The 10,285-nt window shown below is 42.2% G+C and overlaps 1 long non-coding RNA gene across 1 annotated transcript; it reads left to right on the forward strand.

The window, feature by feature from the left end:
• Window positions 1–7,594: 7,594 nt before the first annotated feature.
• On the forward strand, window positions 7,595–9,460 carry LOC140375539 (uncharacterized). The gene is made up of 4 exons (XR_011929524.1): window positions 7,595–7,687; window positions 8,279–8,327; window positions 9,219–9,272; window positions 9,353–9,460. It is a non-coding gene; the product is annotated as an uncharacterized lncRNA (long non-coding RNA).
• Window positions 9,461–10,285: the final 825 nt, after the last annotated feature.

Genomic DNA, 10,285 nt, shown 5'->3' on the forward strand with positions numbered 1-10,285 from the left:
TAACAAGTGCAAACGACAGGTAACAAGGACAAACGACAGGTAACAAGTGCAAACGACAGTTAACAAGTGCAAACGACAGGTAACAAGGGCAAACGACAGGTAACAAGTGCAAACGACAGGTAACAAGGACAAACGACAGGTAACAAGGGCAAACGACAGGTAACAAGGGCAAACGACAGGTAACAAGGGCAAACGACAGGTAACAAGGGCAAACGACAGGTAACAAGGGCAAACGACAGGTAACAAGGGCAAACGACAGGTAACAAGGGCAAACGACAGGTAACAAGTGCAAACGACAGGTAACAAGGGCAAACGACAGGTAACAAGGGCAAACGACAGGTAACAAGGGCAAACGACAGGTAACAAGGACAAACGACAGGTAACAAGGGCAAACGACAGGTAACAAGGGCAAACGACAGGATACAAGTGCAAACGACAGGTAACAAGTGCAAACGACAGGTAACAAGTGCAAACGACAGGTAACAAGTGCAAACGACAGGTAACAAGGGCAAACGACAGGTAACAAGGTTAAACGACAGGTAACAAGGTGCAAACGACAGGTAACAAGTGCAAACGACAGGTAACAAGTGCAAACGACAGGTAACAAGTGCAGACGACAGGTAACAAGGGCAAACGACAGGTAACAAGGTTAAACGACAGGTAACAAGGTGCAAACGACAGGTAACAAGTGCAAACGACAGGTAACAAGGGCAAACGACAGGTAACAAGGGCAAATGACAGGTAACAAGGGCAAACGACAGGTAACAAGGACAAACGACGGGTAACAAGGACAAACGACGGGTAACAAGTGCAAACGACAGGTAACAAGGGCAAACGACAGGTAACAAGGACAAACGACAGGTAACAAGGGCAAACGACAGGTAACAAGTGCAAACGACAGGTAACAAGGGCAAACGACAGGTAACAAGGACAAACGACAGGTAACAAGGGCAAACGACAGGTAACAAGTGCAAACGACAGGTAACAAGGACAAACGACAGGTAACAAGGGCAAACGACAGGTAACAAGGGCAAACGACAGGTAACAAGTGCAAACGACAGGTAACAAGGGCAAACGACAGGTAACAAGGGCAAACGACAGGTAACAAGTGCAAACGACAGGTAACAAGGACAAACGACAGGTAACAAGGGTAAAAGACAGGTAACAAGGTGCAAACGACAGGTAACAAGTGCAAACGACAGGTAACAAGTGCAAACGACAGGTAACAAGGACAAACGACAGGTAACAAGTGCAAACGACAGGTAACAAGGACAAACGACAGGTAACAAGGGCAAACGACAGGTAACAAGTGCAAACGACAGGTAACAAGGGCAAACGACAGGTAACAAGTGCAAACGACAGGTAACAAGGACAAACGACAGGTAACAAGGGCAAACGACAGGTAACAAGGGCAAACGACAGGTAACAAGGGCAAACGACAGGTAACAAGGTGCAAACGACAGGTAACAAGGACAAACGACAGGTAACAAGTGCAAACGACAGGTAACAAGGACAAACGACAGGTAACAAGTGCAAACGACAGGTAACAAGTGCAAACGACAGGTAACAAGGACAAACGACAGGTAACAAGTGCAAACGACAGGTAACAAGGACAAACGACAGGTAACAAGGGCAAACGACAGGTAACAAGGGCAAACGACAGGTAACAAGTGCAAACGACAGGTAACAAGGACAAACGACAGGTAACAAGGGCAAACGACAGGTAACAAGGGCAAACGACAGGTAACAAGGGCAAACGACAGGTAACAAGTGCAAACGACAGGTAACAAGTGCAAACGACAGTTAACAAGTGCAAACGACAGGTAACAAGGGCAAACGACAGGTAACAAGTGCAAACGACAGGTAACAAGGACAAACGACAGGTAACAAGGGCAAACGACAGGTAACAAGGGCAAACGACAGGTAACAAGGGCAAACGACAGGTAACAAGGGCAAACGACAGGTAACAAGGGCAAACGACAGGTAACAAGGGCAAACGACAGGTAACAAGGGCAAACGACAGGTAACAAGTGCAAACGACAGGTAACAAGGGCAAACGACAGGTAACAAGGGCAAACGACAGGTAACAAGGGCAAACGACAGGTAACAAGGGCAAACGACAGGTAACAAGTGCAAACGACAGGTAACAAGGACAAACGACAGGTAACAAGGGCAAACGACAGGTAACAAGTGCAAACGACAGGTAACAAGGGCAAACGACAGGTAACAAGTGCAAACGACAGGTAACAAGGACAAACGACAGGTAACAAGGGCAAACGACAGGTAACAAGTGCAAACGACAGGTAACAAGGGCAAACGACAGGTAACAAGGGCAAACGACAGGTAACAAGGGCAAACGACAGGTAACAAGGGCAAACGACAGGTAACAAGTGCAAACGACAGGTAACAAGTGCAAACGACAGGTAACAAGGACAAACGACAGGTAACAAGGGCAAACGACAGGTAACAAGGGCAAACGACAGGTAACAAGTGCAAACGACAGGTAACAAGGGCAAACGACAGGTAACAAGGGCAAACGACAGGTAACAAGGGCAAACGACAGGTAACAAGGACAAACGACAGGTAACAAGGGCAAACGACAGGTAACAAGTGCAAACGACAGGTAACAAGTGCAAACGACAGGTAACAAGTGCAAACGACAGGTAACAAGTGCAAACGACAGGTAACAAGGGCAAACGACAGGTAACAAGGTTAAACGACAGGTAACAAGGTGCAAACGACAGGTAACAAGTGCAAACGACAGGTAACAAGTGCAAACGACAGGTAACAAGTGCAAACGACAGGTAACAAGGGCAAACGACAGGTAACAAGGTTAAACGACAGGTAACAAGGTGCAAACGACAGGTAACAAGTGCAAACGACAGGTAACAAGGGCAAACGACAGGTAACAAGGGCAAACGACAGGTAACAAGGGCAAACGACAGGTAACAAGGACAAACGACGGGTAACAAGGACAAACGACAGGTAACAAGTGCAAACGACAGGTAACAAGGGCAAACGACAGGTAACAAGGACAAACGACAGGTAACAAGGGCAAACGACAGGTAACAAGTGCAAACGACAGGTAACAAGGGCAAACGACAGGTAACAAGGACAAACGACAGGTAACAAGGGCAAACGACAGGTAACAAGTGCAAACGACAGGTAACAAGGACAAACTACAGGTAACAAGGGCAAACGACAGGTAACAAGTGCAAACGACAGGTAACAAGGACAAACGACAGGTAACAAGGGCAAACGACAGGTAACAAGTGCAAACGACAGGTAACAAGGACAAACTACAGGTAACAAGGGCAAACGACAGGTAACAAGGGCAAACGACAGGTAACAAGTGCAAACGACAGGTAACAAGGACAAACGACAGGTAACAAGGGCAAACGACAGGTAACAAGTGCAAACGACAGGTAACAAGGACAAACGACAGGTAACAAGGGCAAACGACAGGTAACAAGTGCAAACGACAGGTAACAAGGGCAAACGACAGGTAACAAGTGCAAACGACAGGTAACAAGGACAAACGACAGGTAACAAGGGCAAACGACAGGTAACAAGTGCAAACGACAGGTAACAAGGACAAACGACAGGTAACAAGGGCAAACGACAGGTAACAAGGGCAAACGACAGGTAACAAGGGCAAACGACAGGTAACAAGGGCAAACGACAGGTAACAAGTGCAAACGACAGGTAACAAGTGCAAACGACAGTTAACAAGTGCAAACGACAGGTAACAAGGGCAAACGACAGGTAACAAGTGCAAACGACAGGTAACAAGGACAAACGACAGGTAACAAGGGCAAACGACAGGTAACAAGGGCAAACGACAGGTAACAAGGGCAAACGACAGGTAACAAGGTGCAAACGACAGGTAACAAGGACAAACGACAGGTAACAAGTGCAAACGACAGGTAACAAGGACAAACGACAGGTAACAAGTGCAAACGACAGGTAACAAGTGCAAACGACAGGTAACAAGGACAAACGACAGGTAACAAGTGCAAACGACAGGTAACAAGGACAAACGACAGGTAACAAGGGCAAAAGACAGGTAACAAGGGCAAACGACAGGTAACAAGGACAAACGACAGGTAACAAGGGCAAACGACAGGTAACAAGGGCAAACGACAGGTAACAAGTGCAAACGACAGGTAACAAGGGCAAACGACAGGTAACAAGTGCAAACGACAGGTAACAAGGGCAAACGACAGGTAACAAGTGCAAACGACAGGTAACAAGGACAAACGACAGGTAACAAGGGCAAACGACAGGTAACAAGGGCAAACGACAGGTAACAAGGGCAAACGACAGGTAACAAGGACAAACGACAGGTAACAAGGGCAAACGACAGGTAACAAGTGCAAACGACAGGTAACAAGGGCAAACGACAGGTAACAAATGCAAACGACAGGTAACAAGGACAAACGACAGGTAACAAGGGCAAACGACAGGTAACAAGGGCAAACGACAGGTAACAAGGGCAAACGACAGGTAACAAGGGCAAACGACAGGTAACAAGGGCAAACGACAGGTAACAAGGGCAAACGACAGGTAACAAGGGCAAACGACAGGTAACAAATGCAAACGACAGGTAACAAGGACAAACGACAGGTAACAAGGGCAAACGACAGGTAACAAGGGCAAACGACAGGTAACAAGGGCAAACGACAGGTAACAAGGGCAAACGACAGGTAACAAGGGCAAACGACAGGTAACAAGGACAAACGACAGGTAACAAGGGCAAACGACAGGTAACAAGGGCAAACAACAGGTAACAAGGTGCAAACGACAGGTAACAAGGGCAAACGACAGGTAACAAGGGCAAACGACAGGTAACAAGTGCAAACAACAGGTAACAAGGGCAAACGACAGGTAACAAGGGCAAACGACAGGTAACAAGTGCAAACGACAGGTAACAAGGTGCAAACGACAGGTAACAAGGGCAAACGACAGGTAACAAGTGCAAACGACAGGTAACAAGGGCAAACGACAGGTAACAAGGTGCAAACGACAGGTAACAAGGACAAACGACAGGTAACAAGGTGCAATGAGTTCCATTGATCAACAGTTACAAAAGGTGAACTCTGGTGACGCCTTGTGGCTTCATTGTGTCATTGCATGTTTAATAGCAGTCTGGAGCATAGGCCTCCAGTGAACCAGCCGTGATCCTTAATGAAGCCGGTGTTTGTTTAGCATGTGCTTGTTTGTCTCCGTGTGGATAAATGACTCACAGATGCTGCCGATGGAGGAGGTGATGAAGGCGAACTTGAGCAGACTGACCGCCTGGCACCACGCCGACCTTTGACCTCCAGTGAGCACGGCAAACAGAGACCCAGAGATGATCAGCGCCGAACAACCTGCAAAATGAATGTTGTTTCTAAGGCTGCAGCTAATGATTATTCTACTGTTATGTTGATTCTAAAACATTACACTGAACTCTGCAAAAACTAAAATCTGAAATCTTGGTAATGACTTTGGATGAGTCTGTGTCCCTTGAACATCATTTTAAAAAAAACAATTTCTTTCAGATGTGGAACAATGTCCAAACTTGTATTCATGGTAAATACAAGGAACAAAGAACATGACACAGAGAGGGAACATACAATTTACATAAACACATTAAAATAGTCCTACACGTTTAGTCCAGAGCACAGTATTATGAATATGTCCGTTCTCTTTTTTCTATATATATTTATTTATTTTTTAACATTTTAAAAAAACACATGAAACAGAACAAGACCAGGGTAAATAAATCCAAATGAAACAAAGGCACAACATTTTTCCGTATGTTAATGATATTGTCAGTCAAGTCCTTGATCGTCATCTATTTTTTATGCAGGCATTTTTGGCTGCTGCCAGGACATCGCACCTACATGTTTTTAAATCCTCATTGACTCCCTGTTTTGTCTGACACTTGGAGCGCTGCAGACACTCCAGTGTATTTAACTGTGAAGCTCCTGACATCGGTCTTTTAAAGGTGTCATGCTACGACTTTGGAAGAATCTCCAATTGAACGTGATAAAAATGAAAGATTTTTAAAGATCTTTTTCAAATTACTTTGCACAAAATGATTGCTTTGATGACCTGAACCTCTGATCTAAAGCTCTAAGGATCCCCTTAAACCTCTTGTGCGCTCCTCAGGTTGGGAATATGTAGATTAAAACAAACAAAAACGAAAAATATTTTATTTGCATTTTTCATTGAAAACATGCATTTACCACTTGACCTGGGCTGACCTGAGACCTGAGACTTGGCTGGGCTGGTCGCCATAGAGACAAATAAGTTTAATGCCATAAAGGGCTGTTACAAGTTGATCGATCGCACATAATCGATTATAGAGATAATTGTCCACAACATTAGTAAGAATCAAAATTATACAGAAAACATCCACATTTAGTTTTTATGATGAAGAAACCATTTTATCTGCAAATATGTTTGAAGATGTTCTCAAGCTGCATCAGTTTAACTTTATCTGAGTCTAATTAGTTTAAATAAATAAAAAATCTATTAACAAGCTTTTCGTAATTAAACTAATTGTTTAACCGAAAGAATAATCGATCGGTCAGATTGATCGGCCACACTCCGGAACATTCCAGGCCAGCACAGACAATCACATGACAGAACCTCTACCAGAAAAGTTACATAGTTCACCTTTAAATTTAAATAACATTATCTTACCTATATCTGAGAATGTGAGATTAATGAGTGGAATCCAGCAGCGATTTCTGAACTTCCCTCTGCACTGGAAATAAAATGAGTCAAGACGTTCGTGTAATACAGTTTTATATGGCCAAAGAAAGAGTTTGTATTCTCAATTCAAGTCTATTTTCTACCTTAGCTTTGACCAAGAGGACGAAACAATTCCCCGAAAGTCCCATCAGCATCTCCAGACTCAGGACCGACACCAGGAGCCACTTCTCCGCCTGGGACCACGAGAACTCTGGCAGATTAGAGGAGCCGTTCACATTCACTGGCAAAACAACAACAACATTAACCCGAGAGAACGTCAAATATGTCAGTTTGCTGGCTGGACTTACTTTTAAAGAATAAATATGTCCTCCTCAACACTCTCTGTGGTGATGCAGCCTGTGTGTGTTTGCAGCATGCATGGAAGAGTCATTATTAGGATGTCGTCAAACTCACATTAATTAAATTTACATGCGTCGTTTAACTCAAATGTGCAGCGTCTCCCTCTAGATTTTGTCGTCCAAAATTTGTTTTAATAGTTTTCAGATTACTGTTACAACTCTTGAATCAACGAAAACTACAAACATACATGTCTATTAATTAACCAATTGATTTGTTTATTTATTTGTTTATTTTATTTATTAAGACACTTTCACATGTGTCACTATTAAGTTTAAACATAGAACTATATATTCAGAATTTCATGTTAAATGTGATACTGCCGATGTTATATCTATCTATCTCTCTCTCTATATATATATATATATATATATATATAGTTAGTTAGTAGTTAGTTAGTTAGTTCGTTGGTTAGTTGGTTAGTTCAGTAGAGACCACAATAATCATTATTGTGAAATCTCCGTCACGTAAGTGTCTCTGGACCACGCCTCCATACGTCATCACGTCGCTTCCACTTCCGGTGCACGCAGAGCCCCTTCCTAGAGTCCGCTGTTCTGGTTTAGAAGGCCAAATAGCGATATTTCTGGTAAGTTTTACATTCATTCAACATTACCACTATTCAGAGCGCGTTTCTATTCACATGGGCATGCACAGATATCTCAGTAGAGTGTATTAGATGTCCTTTAAAGGCTGCATTTGTCAGGGATTCGCCTCAAGAGACCTTTTCTTATAAAAAAGTCCTTGACGCTCACCGGTGTTAGCTTAGCCACACGTTAGCATTGTACAAGTTCAAACTCTTGTCTACTGAAAGACTCATACACGCAGCTATTTGATTTTTTTATATAAATAGAAAACAGATCAATGCTTGTATAACGGACTTTGTGTAATCTTTTCATAATGCGATCTCAGGTTAGAGCTAGGATAATACATAGATGACATTAGGGACTCGGGTGCACAGATATTTACAGAGGCAATAAATGTAAATGAGTCGTTTGTACGTGATTTCACCGCGTTTAAAAGTGATAAATGCCACATTTACTGCCTGTTTACTGTTATTTGCGCCGATGTAATTATGTTATTGTTTACTGAAGAAAGCATGTGTGTGTTCGTGTTTTGCTGTCATAGTCTGATTGATTTCTGGAGTGCATTTCATATATTATATGTTCTTTATTTTCAGCACAAGATGGCTTCAGCGTTACGTTTAATTTACTGTTCCTCAAGACCAGGTACAGTTATACAAGAGAACACATTTGTCAAAGCTTTGATGACTTTTATATTAGACTGTAAAGCTGATGTAAAATGATCTAAATGCATTTACATCCTGAGATCTAAGCCTGTCACATTTATACTTTACAACTATATCAATGTGTTGGAGGCTCAATAGCCACAGAGTGCTTTTATTTTTATGTTTTCCCCCTAGTATGATAAGATTGAACTTGCATAGGATTGAATAAATATGACTAATTATAAATAAGAACTAAAATGTCATTCTGCCATTTCATAATCACAGCTCATGTTTTTTTTTTTTTTTTAGCAATATATTATACATTTAGAAAAGAGTTTACTGGTAATATCCATCTTCAGTGCCATATAGTAGTTGAATTATTATTGTTTTTCGTGATATTTCCATAGCGACATCACCCTTCAAAATGTGTTGTTGTGACAGGCCTGTTCAGATCATTTAAATACAATTATTCAGGCTGGTTTAAGTAGTTGTCATATATTCGGGACATTGTAGCCTTTACGTAATTACGACGTGCACTTTAGGGCTGTAATCCACTACAGAAACTCTTGATCAACTAATCTGACATGGAGTTAAAAGCTTTCAAAACTATCTCCCCAATCCAACTATATATTTGACCCAAAGTGCACTGACGAGGCAAGAAAAGTACTCAGTAAATTGCATGTTTGTGTGCAAGAAAGTCAGAATAAATTCCCAAATAAAACTCATTCCATGCCCTTTCCTTTCTCCTGTTGTACAAATAAATCCATTTGAAATCCCCAAATAAATTGTTGCTAATAAAGACTTTGGTCCTACAGTCCTCGTTTAAGTGCTTGACGTTGATACTAACTATAATGAAGTTAACATTTCTTTTTTTGCACAGGCTCGTTTGCAGCGAGTCGGAGTTTAGTGCGGCCGTTCAGTGTGTCTGCGCAAAGAGAGGGCTTCAGTAAGTGCCCGTAAAACACCTACAGAGTTTAATGTTCACCACAAACGCCAAACATGGAGTCCTCTTTTATTTGTGTGCAGAGTATGTGAACGCCCAGGAGCTTCCCACAGACATGAAGTCCATCACAGACAGAGCCGCGCAGACGCTGCTGTGGACGGAGCTTTTCAGAGGCGAGAAAATCATTCACTCCACGCTCTCATCCCGCTGTCGACAGAAAAAACGCCAGTTCCTAAAGTTACATCTGCAGTTTAGAACATTTCGGATCACACCAGCCCAGACGTTAGCGTAAGACACTCGGGATGTCTCACAATAACATCGTGGGCCCGTCACATGTGTAAATACAAGCTCTTTTGTCTGAGGCGAGACACATTGTGACTTTTAAATCTGACAAATGCACAGAGCCAGGTTTCAATTTCTTAGTGCTTTTTATTGACATATTAGTTAACAAAAGCAAAATACTGTGAGGATTTAGGATTCCTTATTTAGTTTTTGTTGTTTACTAGATCTGACAAATTTCACCTCATTTTTAGACAAAAAACCCTTAGAATAAGATATTAAAGGAGACATTTTATGCTATATCATCTTTATTGAGGGTTTCATCTTGTTACAACAGTTTCACGTAATAACTTTACTCAAAGTTGTATTTTGATTATAGCTAATCCTGTTTTGTCCTGCAACCGAAAATGTCTATTTTCACTACCCCCTATCCCCACCTACATCGCTGTGCTTGCTTACAATTGTTTGAAAATGTTAAGACTCAAAGAGACATGTTTGGTTCTAAAATGTCATGATGTAACTTCAAATGAAAAACGTGTAAATGCTGCTGCAAGAGGCGGAGCTAATGATTATGTTCACACAGTTCTGCAGTTTAGAACAGAAGACAAATGACCCGCTTCTATTTATAAGTTGTTTTCAGTATTGTCCTTATCATCACATAATATGTGTCGTGTTGTACGATCTGTCCAAATGTTCAGTCCAACATTAGTTTGGTGTGTGTCAGAGCTGCTTTAAAG

Source organism: Eucyclogobius newberryi, unplaced genomic scaffold (genome assembly GCF_026437365.1).
Source record: "Eucyclogobius newberryi isolate DKJ021-1_F unplaced genomic scaffold, fEucNew1.0.hap1 SCAF_321, whole genome shotgun sequence".
NCBI classification, from domain to species: domain Eukaryota; kingdom Metazoa; phylum Chordata; class Actinopteri; order Gobiiformes; family Gobiidae; genus Eucyclogobius; species Eucyclogobius newberryi.